Source organism: Thamnophis elegans, chromosome 7, assembly GCF_009769535.1.
Source record: "Thamnophis elegans isolate rThaEle1 chromosome 7, rThaEle1.pri, whole genome shotgun sequence".
In the NCBI taxonomy this organism is placed as follows: domain Eukaryota; kingdom Metazoa; phylum Chordata; class Lepidosauria; order Squamata; family Colubridae; genus Thamnophis; species Thamnophis elegans.
The window spans coordinates 25,190,023-25,202,297 of record NC_045547.1 but is presented as its reverse complement, the minus strand read 5'-3'; positions in this window follow the sequence as shown (position 1 = coordinate 25,202,297).

The following is a 12,275-nucleotide window of genomic DNA, read 5'->3' as shown; positions in this document are numbered from 1 at the left end:
TGGCCCTATCCAATAAGAGTTGGTGCTCAAACACAATAACTCTCTTATTGTTAAACTGCTATAGTAGATCATATGAAGAAAAAGTGATGCTTCTTTTGGTGGAGATGCATATAGATACCCCAAGAAAGGTAGCCATGTTCTGTGTTGTCTAAATGTCATCCAGGTCATGGTTGTCCCAAAGATGCTTTTTCAAAAGGCAAGAAAATCTAGTTGCCTTTCGAAAAAGCATCTGTGGGATGTCTAGGAACTTACAGTCTGGATCAGTATTTCTCAATAGTGGCAGCTTTAAGATTTGTAGACTTTAACCACCAGAATGGTTGATTGAGGAATTCTCTGAGTTGCAGTCCACATATCTTAAAGTTACCAAGTTTGAGAAATAGTCTTTCCAGTTGTCCCAATTACAAACATATTCACTAGAAATACCACTCAATATAACATATCCTTACAAAATTATTTTCATTTTTGTAGTCTATATAGTGCACAGGTTTTTTCCCCAGACATGTGTATCAGGTTTCCCAATAAAACTTATTATTGTATTAGCACTAATGGTTCTCTAGTGTTGTTGAAACTATTTTTCTTAAGAGACACACAAGATCCTTTTAAACCAGAGATGGAGGAATTGAATTTGGGCCTTAATATATTATAGTTCATGCTTTTTTTCCCCTCTGGAGGTCACCATCAATTATTCAAGACTAAATTTAGCTTCGTTTTTTCTCCTTCTAAGATGAAGTTGGTGTAAGTAGCTCATATGCAGTTCAAACTCTAAATGTTTCTCCAGAATGATATATGTAGGTGTTAAATCCATTATAGAGAGAACTTAATCCCCTGAGTGCAACTGCATGCTAATCAGGCAGGGAAACTAATCAGAGAAGGCATTTGCAATTCTTCTTTGACAGGCCGGATGAGTGGCTGGGTAAACCCATCAGTGAAGGGTCTAGTACATAAAAGCTGTCAGGTTATAGATTAGGTACTGGCCACTTGTACAGGCCTCCTGATAAAAAAAAACATGCTCAGCTATGTAAGTGCATTGCACAAGCTCCCAACAGTTAAAAGCCTTTGTTGATTATTTTAAGCCAACATTTAATCACACTAATTTTAATTCTGTCTTCTTTTTCTTCATCTTTCTCTATGATAGCACTCACTTCCTTGCCCTTTGCACATCTTCAACTTTATAGAAAGGTCCTTGCCTTGCCTGATATAATAAACCGACTTTTCTTATTATTAATTTGTATTTTTTTAAAAAAAAACTCATCCCCCCCCCCAAAAAAAGGCCAAAACAGTGATTTGATAAAGTGCTACATACAATCTCTGAAGATGGAAGAGTTTGACAACAACATGAAAGTAGCTGCCATTGTTTCTTCTTCTTCGTCTTCTTCTTCTTCTTCTTCTTCTTCGTCGTCTTCTTCGTCTTCGTCTTCTCCTCCTCCTCCTCCTCCTCCTCCTCCTCCTCCTCCTCCTCCTCCTCCTCCCCCCCTCCTCTTTCTTCCTAGCATTATTCCCACATTATGGCAGGGTCAGATTATTAGCAAAGCGATCTCCATTTGACTCAATCCATCTTCAGGGGTAATACCTACACATTTCATGTTCTCTTTGATGCAATCCATTTTACCATTTTTTGGGGTGTGCCATGGGGTTTCTGGTCATCAGGGTCCAGTCTTCTTTACTGTGTATGTTGTGTCCATACCATCTAAGTCTTCCTACCTGTAGTTTTGCTACAATTGGCACGATTCTCAGTTGATGTTGTATGTTGTCTTTCAAGCTGTGGTCAAATTGCATTCGTCAAAGGCAAAACTACTGGAGCATTTGCATTTCCATCACGCGTAGGACCTGCTTGTGCTTTGCCATCACTGGCCAGTAAGTATGTAAGATATTTCACCAGTAAATGAAAGTAGCACCTATTGCTAATATATTTATAGCATGATAAATTCCCTTCTCCACTATTGATTATATTTGATGTGCTGGTGTTGACACTCATCATATGCATTAGTCAAACTAAGGAACCCACCGTTAGTGTCTTCTAATAAACCCAGATTGCAAAAGAATATTCTGCTATGAAAAAATAGTGTTTGCTTGTAGTTGGTGTAGATAAATATACTTGTAGGGGGAAAAAGAGCTTTGACATTCATAGATGGATGACTGACAATTTTCAGTGGATTGTGGAATGAAATATAAGTGTCAGGGTTCCAACAATAAGGATGATAAAGGAGTTATCCCATAACACTCCAAATTAATTTCACAAAATAGAACTCTTGTGAAATATGAGAAGATTTTCAGAAGTTCATTAATAGAACCATCTATTTACAAGATGTAGAAATGCAAGGCAATGGCGGGAGGCCACTGCTCTCTGAGATATATCACTAATAATGTCTGTTACGGTGTTTTACCCCCAAGTCCTTTTAGGTGAATTTCAAAATGTCAGGATTCATGGAATTTTCAGAGCATCACCCTACATCGAGCAGAGTAATTGTGAGCCTTCAACCTCCTGGCTGGTACAGCCAGTTATATGCAGTGATCTTTACTGCAGCAATATCAAGAAATCAACAGCTTTACCATCCTTGCACTTAAGAGTGTAAGCAGATGGTTAAGTTGGCAGCTGCTCAAATGCTAAGTTTAAAAGCAAACAGCATGCTTGTTATCACATTCTCTTTGCCTGGACTAGACCAAATGAAGATGGGGATTTAGTCTCCTACAGGAATGTTTCCAAGAATTTATCAACATAAGCACTAAGATTTACTTAACGGCTAAGTGGTATTATTCCTCCTATTTGATTTGCAAGGTGTATGTTTATATATCCAGCCTCAGGCTATGTAAATAAAATATCTGGTTATGATGGATAAGAGGGTTACTTTTATGTGAAAGCCACTAAAATTAAAAGTGGTCAAATTTAATTTACACCTTGAGGAGCCCCATAAGGAGAACAGAGGATTGAAGAACTACAATATTTGACCTGGGTCTCAAATATATAATGAATTATTGGAAGTAGGGTTGGCCTTCTGAAGCATTATAGGGACTGTCTCCAAATTCTGTACAACTAACACATACGAAATAAGGAGGTTCAAATCTGAAACAGGTTATTAGTAGAAAGTAGAAAAATGTGGGTTAGACAGCATCATCACCAAATGGATTCGTAACTGGCTGACCAACCACACTCAACGTGTAGTCCTCAATGGAACTGCATCTATATGGAAGGAAGTATGCAGTGGAATACCCCAAGGCTCTGTTTTAGGCCCAGTACTCTTCAACATCTTCATCAATGATTTGGATAAGGGGATAAATGGGGAACTCGTCAAATTTGCAGATGACATCAAGCTGGCAGGAATAGTGAACACTCCAGAAGATAGGCTTAAGATACAGAAGGATTTTGACGAACTTGAACATTGGATGCTATCTAACAAAATGAAATTCAATGGTGAAAAAAGTAAGATTCTACATTTAGGCTAGAAAAACAAAATGCACAGGTACAGTATATGTGCTCAGAAGAGGTTCACCGACAAAACCGCGAAGCCCTTATCTGTGACGACATAACTGCGGAGGGCAAATCTGCGCCTTCCGAAGCGCTCAGCACCCTAACCCTAACCCTAAACCTAACCTAACCCCAAACCTAACCCTAAACCTAATCCTAAACCTAACCCTAAACCTAATCCTAAACCTAACCCTAACCTAACCCTAACCCTAACCCTAACCCTAACCCTAAACCTAAACCTAAACCTAAACCTAAACCTAAACCTAACCCTAAACCAAACCCCTAAACCTAATCCTAACCCTTACCTTAATTTAAATTGGCTTTCTGTCGCCGCGCTGTTTTAAAGCACCCTTCTGTCGCCGCGCTGTTGTCGCCACGGTGATGACGTCACGGTTTTAGCGACACGGTTTTGTCGCCACTATTTTGACAAGCGTGGTTTTGTCGGGCCACGCTCAGAGTTGAATCAGAGTTCTTCATACTCCCTGAATTTGGTTATTTACTTGCAGAAGTTTCTCAACTAGTTGTAGTAATTATCTAGGTGGGTAATGAAACATCTGCAAGTTTAGTTAAAAGTTATTATCTATAGTACCTAGATAGAACTTTCATGTTCAGAAGTCATATACCCCTGAATTCCAAGACCTGGGGAAAGACAGCCAATTTACTTAAAGAGATAATTGATTTCCTACATTGAGGGCAGCTTTCTACAACAATCTAAAAGGAACAGAAGTTACAATAAGAATTATTATAATTAAATTATTTTAATTTTATTATTAGTCTGATATATGTACAGCCCACTGGGTTTTCAAGATAATGTACACAACTGTTACAAAATAGAAAATACAAGGCAGAAACTACAACTGGAATATTTAGCTCACTAAAAGTTGAAAACAGCCTCTTTCCTCTTCCAAGACTAAGGGCACAATGTGCAACCAATTTTTACCCTAAATTAAACATGCCTTCCTTATCAGGAATCCTTTCATGTTCAGATGGCCAATACCTAAATCTCAGCACTGATTGATATGGTCTCTACAGTCTCTAAACATTTGGTCTAATGACTGCAATGTTTCTTACTGGGTGCTTTTTATCTTCTCCAGACAGCTCCCCTACATGTGGTTAACAGGTTAGCCCAAGAGCAGTGAAGTGCCTGTTTAGCACATCAAAACATATCTATCCCAAGGTGGTCTACATTTTCCTGCAAAGTAGCCATTTTTCCACAGTACTTGTGACCAATAAATTGAAAACAGTAGCAATAATAGTCATCCTTTTAATCAAGCAGCCACTATGATTGGATCTATCATGTAAACGTCTCTCTGTAAACTCTCTTGTACTAATTCATTTTTAAAAAATCAGGTTGGCATCAGCTGAATACCTAGTCTGCATATTTTTAAGAATAAGTAAGATCAAATAACTGCTCAGCAGCAGAAATAAAAGCAGAATTCCCAAGATCTTAGAGACAGAAATGCTTAAAAGAGTAGTGTGATCAATTTTCTTTCAATTGATATTTTGAGGTTGGATTGCCATTACATTTCCTTCATACAGTATGTATGTGAACATAATTAAACAATTTTTTCCATGCACCAAAAACTATGTCTGCATCTTTGCAGCACTTTTTCTGGAAAAAAAAGTAATTTCATTTAATTTGTTGTCTAAAATACTGATATCCTACCTATTTTCCACAGGATTGTAGGACTCACAACACATGACAATTTAAAGATGACTGCAAAACTCAAATACAAAATGTAGATAAGTCATTGATGAACATCCACAGTAAAAAGCATTTAAAATGTGGACAATTTACAAACAGCAAAGGATACAGCAAATTTACAAACAGCAAAGGATGTAATATATTGTGAAGGCTTTCCTAAAAATATTTTCCATCAGTGAGCTAGGCAGAGCCACTAAAATTGCTTGCTTCTCTTCATTGTATAAATAATAATAATAACAAATCATTGCTTTTTAATAAGCATTTTGTGGATTTGTTCTGTAGGCCAAAAGGTGAGATCCCACCTAAGAGGTGTGTGTGTGGGTGGGGTGGGGGGAGAAATATCTCGGGAGTAGTAAAGTGGTACACATAGATATTTTTTGCTGAAAGTGTATTCCTTTATATCTCCAGATAGGTCTCAAAGGCTTTTGTCTAAAGCTTTGGAGACCTGTTTTATATCATGGGTTCATTGATGAAAAGATCAGTCAGAGGATAAGCATTTCCCACACACAGAGATTAGGAGGAGGCGGCTCTGGGTATTTCTCAGAAATGTCTTCTTAGTTCATGAGGATCAGTGCAGAGATTCAGTGCTGAGATTTCATTCCACTTGAAATGAAGATGATTTCTGAACATGTTCCTGCTGCCTACTTGCCATCTCTTCATCTTATTTTATTGTGTAAGAAAGGTGAAGACATCCATTTAGGGAAAGCAGGAAACATTCCTTGGGTAAACTCAACATTTATCTTTGAAGAACAATTCCCAATAGAGGGACTCTATTGAAGAATGTGTCCCTCTAAAAACCAACCAACCCTATACTGCTGTGCTCTTCATTATGAAAGAGGGTATGTGGTGGAAAGTGTATATATTTGGGGGAGATATTTTGCTCCAGCTGACATATGATGCGACACCTGGAAAAATATGGCATACTTTGCTTAATCTCCCAGGGAAATATTGAAGGTAAATAAGGTCCAGGCAGAGTAAGAACATCACAGCTTCAAAATGTAAGGGACTGGTTTGGGCAAAACTCAGCAGCACTTTTTCGTGTGGCTGTTGATAAAAATAGAATTGCCAACATGATCGCCAACGTCCAATGTCAGATATGGCACAAGAAAAAGAAGCAGAAAGTCAAAGAAATAACTTGTGCATTTCACTACATTTTGTACTGTTATGTGACTCTGGATGAGCTCTTTCCTCTTTAAATATGCTATTATAAATATGCGTATAGTTCAAACTCTTCAGCAAAACTGTATTTATTCTGTGTTGTTGGAGTCCTGAATCATCAATCAATGATTGGCTGTTGCAATAGGAATTTTGCTTCAACTGCAGGGCTGTACTTAGTAGGAGAAATTAACCTCTTTTCAAACCGATCATTAAGGAAATCTTATAGGTTTACTTCGTACCAGCAGCAAAATCCAAGATCTCTCAGTGGACATTAGGAAATCACACACAGTCTCCACCACAGCCATTTCTGATCCAGTCAACTACGTGAGTTGTTGACTGGATATGTTTGTCATATTAGGGTAGCATTGGCATTCCCAAAGGAATCTACAAGCTTCATAGCAAGAAGGTAAAAGTAATAATTAGTAAAAAGATTACTAATTATTTTTAACATCATTTTTGATGTTCCCAATTTCCTCTCCCTTTTGGGTTCCAACTGAATTTCTTCACTAGGATAACAGCAGGGTTGCCTTACTACAAATAGACTTGCTACTTATTGAAAGACAGGAGAAAGCCAAAATGCATTTAACCCTGGAGAAGTGATATTTAAAAGCATGGCAAGTAGCACTGGTGGAAACAAATATAACTGCAAAGAATCTTGAATTTAGAACAATGGTGTTCAAAATCAATTCCTCTTTTTAATTTTATTAAGAAAATAATTCCTAATACATTCTTTTCTGAGTTTAGATATTTTGCTGGGCATGCACACTTATTAATTCATTTATGAAGAAACAAATTGTTGAAATATACTGTCAAATATTGTATGGGTGTTTGCTTTTTTTATTCCCCCCCTCCCTTTGTTATTCTTTTACTTTGGTCTTCAACATTTTGTTAATGTACTAAAACAATAGCAACAAAGAGGAATTATAGAAGCTCATTCAAAAATTTTCTGCTCTTCTCCTCTTCCTCCTTCCTCCTCCTTCCCTCACTCCCTCTTTCTCTTCCTTATCACCAGAGGTGGATTGCTATCAGTTCAGGTGAACCAGTAGTGGAAATTGGCACTTGCTCACTGAACCGGTAGGGACAGCAGACTGGAGATACCCCGGAACTGATTCCCCGGTTGCCACGGCAATTGCTGAGTTGGTTTTTAATCATTTTTTTTAATGTTCTGTACATGTGCAGAACAATTTACTCTCAACTGTGCATGTGTGTATGTGCAAAACGCATGGGCAGCGAACAGGCAGGAATGCCGGCAGCAACCCACCTCTCCTTATCCCCCTCGCCCTCCCCATCCTGCTTGTATTCTGTCATAGTTGTAAGGCTGGGAGAAGTATTAGTCCATAATTACTCAAACTCCTTTATATCTGTATATATATATACCTTTATACATTCTTCGAGCTCCTTTCTCTCTAGTCCTGGTCCAACATTTCATGTTCTATTTGTAACTATTATCTAGTTATACAACTCTCAGAAGATGTATGTATGTGTCATTCATAGCACCATTGCTGCACGCAGCCTTTTCCTGTCAAGAATTGCTTGCCTGCAGGTGATCTATTCAAGAGCACACAATTATTTAATGTTTGGTGGGGCCAGAACTGTCAGTGACTTTTTCAGGCAACCTTTCTTTCTTTTATTTCTAATACCGTCTTACTTTTTTCTTCATCATTCAGAAATTGTTGAGGAAGGAAAGACGACTGCTGTCAGGAGTTTGAATTGGAATGATAAGGTAGTCTACCAGTGTAATTAATATACACAAGACATTCATTGCTTACAAATGGCTTTTGAAATTAGGGTAAGGAGCATTGTGGGAAGTAATGAGTGAAGTTATTTTCATCCATTTTCATGTATGCATGTATGTATTCTTCTTACTTAAAGACGCCTACCACAGGCCTCAAATAAAGTTCCAATGTACTGTTTAAGTGCTTATGGCAACTGTAGTCTAATCTTTCTGAAGGGTGCCAGATTACAGAAGGCTATTTTAGTTCTTAACTACCACTCCTTAGTTCTGATCTTGGCAAATAAAAATAAATGAGCCCAGTCCTTTACAGTGGGAGGAGTCTTCTGAAAACTCACGGCAAGTCTGAGCCTCTACTGAAGGCACCTGGGGTGAGATCTGACTTCAGCAAAGTAATCAACATTCATCTGAAATTTCATAATGTTTACTGAAGAGATTACATAACTCTCAGAGTCACTGACAGGTTTTGTTTTGACTTGCCAATTCTTTGGATGGAATCCATAATCATTACTTTGTTTTTCCAATATTATTATTAGATTGGAGCATTAATTACTCATTTTTGTTCTTTTTCGTATGTTGTCATTTGTTTTTCACTATTACCTTTCCCCTGAAGTCATAGAATCATTATTCTATAACAGCCACATGCTAATGCAGCCAGCTCTCTGAACTCAAGAGGTACCTGTAGCTGATTTTCTTTCTTGCAACCAAGCCAAGCACTTTGCCAAGAGAAAATTTTTTTGCTTGGATGGTGCACCACTGCAGGTGCATGTTCCACAAAAACCCTGAGCAATCATATTATACACTTATTAATTTTGTAGAAGATTTACAAGGCTGATCAGCAGACACACCTGAAAATAAATGCACATGGAGGTAAATCCTCCACTTACAGCCATTTGTTTAATAACCATTCAAAGGTACAATGGCACTGAAAAAAGTGACTTATGATACTTATGACAGCATCCCCCCACTGTCAGCCGAGGTGGCGCAGTGGTTAGGGTGCAGTACTGCAGGCCACTTCAGCTGACTGTTATCAGCAGTTCAGCGGTTCTAATCTCACCGGCTCAAGGTTGACTCAGCCTTCCATCCTTCCGAGGTGGGTGAAATGAGGACCCAAACTGTGGGGGCAATATGCTGACTCTGTAAATCGCTTAGAGAGGACTGAAAGCCCTATGAAGTGGTATATAAGTCTAACTGCTATTGCTATATGAGCAAACTTTGGGTGCTTTGCAACCAGCCTGTATTTGCAACAGTTGCAGCATCCTGGGTTCCTGAGATTGTCATCTGCAATTTCGTCTTCCTCCTCCTCCTCCTCCTCCTCCTCTCCTCCTCCTCTTCTTCCTCCTTTTCTCCTTCTTCTCCTTCTTTGTTTTACTAAGTTATTATAAAGTGTTATAAAATACAAAATATGAAAACAAATAAAGGGGCAGGGATAGGGAGGGGAAAAGGACAGAGAAAAGTGAGGGTAAGGGTAAGGGAAGAAAAAGAAGCCTTGACTTTGAATAGGATTAACAACAATCACCACTTTTTGTTTTACCATAATAGTATAAACCACTCATTTCCACAAGAATCTATCAGCCTAATCTGTAAAACCCTGAAAGACAGTTTCATTCTTTTCCACATCAAGCACGAAGTTCAGAAGTGGTTTCCATGTGGAAACAAAAGTACGTATGTTCTTTTCTTTAAGGAAAGTAGTCAATTTTGTCATTTCAGCCAACTCCATCAACTTTTGCAACCATTCATCAAAGTGTCCTTCCATTGTTGCGCATACAATAATCTTGCTGCTCTCAACCTAACACTAACCCAAACTCTGGCTTAGATATGTTGATGACACTTTCGTGATTTGGCCACACAGGAAAGAAAAACTTCCTCACACATCTCAACAGCCTACACTCCAAAATACAATTCAATATGGAAATAGAAGCAAACAACCAACTTCCCTTTCTGGACGTCCTAATCTACAAAAAACCCAATGGCTCCCTAGGCACACCATCTACCAGAAAAAAATACATACCAACCGCTACTTAAATGAACAATCCCATCATCACCTTGCACAGATCAACTCTGTAGCCAAGCGCTACTTAAATGGACAATCCCCTCTACTTAAATGGACAATCCTCATCTTCAGAACCTAGCTAACAAAGACCACCTGAAAACTGAATTACATACTCTCACAAACATATTAATCTCGAACAGATTCCAAAGAAAAACAATTACCAACCTAATCCAAAGGGAGACTCCCCACAAAAACTGAGACACAGAACAGGACAATGGCATCACCCTCCTCCTTTACATCAAAGGCACCACAATAAAATCAGCAAAATTCTCCACAAACATGATGTCAAGACAGCCTTCAACACTGACAAAAAAATAGCCAACATCTTAAGAAACCAAAAAGACAAAATCCAGCTAGAAAACCAAGGAGTCTACGAAATACCATGCAAAATTTGCCCTGCAACATACATAGGAGAATAAATGCAGGCATCGCAGAACACAAGAACGCAGTAAGAAAAAAAGAAAAAACTTCCTCCCTTTTCCAGCACCTTAAAGCTACAGGACATGAAATTAATTTTGAAGGAACCAGGTTAATCTCCAAAACTGAACACTTCAACAAGAGAATAATTATGGAAGCTATCGAAATAGAGAAACACCCCCACAACATGAATAAACGTAACGATACCTCCTACCTACCAGACATCTGGAAACCAGCCCTGCTAAACAAATGAGCCCCACCCACCACCCAGGCCATTAAACATAAAACAACAACGGACCCACAGCCAGCACCAATCAGCACCAATCTACCAACCACACATCCAATCAACCCACTTACTGAAACAAAGCCAGCACTCCACACACACACCACCAAGATTTATAGAAAGACGGCAGCTCTGTCCATGCTTTAAGCCAAAAACACCAGCCTGAGGATGGCGAGTGAGACCTTGCCGAAACATTGCCAAGACAACATTAAGCCCAAGAGGAAAAGTTCTGGTTTCACACCTGCAATCTTCTTAAGGAGCTTCTGACAAGCAAAGTCAATAGAATGGGAGCCTCTGACTGGCCCATCTATTAGCTGCCTCCCAAGTCCCAGCTGATCGGCTGGGTCTTCTTTTGTTGCCCTGCACAGAAGAACGGACTTGGAAACCAGGTTAGTGGGGTGGGGTGGGAATGGAGATTTTGCAGTATCCTTCCCCCAGGAGTGGGGAGGGAATGGGAATTTTGCAGTATCCTTTCCCTGCCATGCCCACCAAACCAGGCCCACCAAGCCATGGCTACAGAACCAGTAATAAAAAAATTTGACCATTGAATGGTGGATTTAAAATCTGAGCAACTCTGAGAAGCTGGAAGTGGCAGATTCATCCATTGCTGAAGGTGGTGTTTGTTCTGTTCCCATTGGACACTGGCTTCCTTGTTGACCTGCTTCCTCAGCTGTGTATTAAGTGCAGCTATAAAGTTATCAGCAATTGATAAAGGCCTATTGTCAAATCATGTAGGCTGGGTGTACTTAGGAGAGCTCTAAGCTCCTTTATCTCTGGCGTGGCTCCCTCACATCCTGTGGTTCAACCGGAAACTGGCTTTGCATTACCTGAACTGGATTCACACACCATAGGATTAGTTTGCTTTTTGCATGATACACAAATCCAGTTATGATTTGAAAATTGTTGGGTTTACGATTTAGGGTGACATGTGAAGCTAACCATTAAATAAATAAGCCATGGTTTAAAGTGTTATGTGAACAAACACTGCCTTTTCACTCTCAGTTCCACTTCCTTCTCCATCCTTCTCTAGCTATTATTTTGCCATTCCAGTTGTGTTATCAAAAAAGCTGAAGTCTGAGATAAAGAAATGGATGAATTGAACAGAAATTTAGCTATGTTTGATTAGACTTGTTTCTATTTGTTCTAAAACATTTTACATGACTCTACCCTTAAAGATCTGATTTTTAAAAAAAACATCAAGTACATATTAGATTGCCCTGTTTTAATCAAGACTTTTAGGAAAGGCTGCAGATCCATAGCAGAGCACATATTTGTCTCTTCTCATTTTCAAACTCCAAAATATCCAGGTAATGCTGGGAAACATTTTTCATTGAAAGATTATCCTACTGAGTACTGTCAGAATGACATGAATTGGTAATAAGTAGGTTTAGTAGGGTCAACAAGTAATTGTACTAATTTGTTTTCATGCTCCTGTGTACATTTCTCCTACCTGTGTTTTATAGC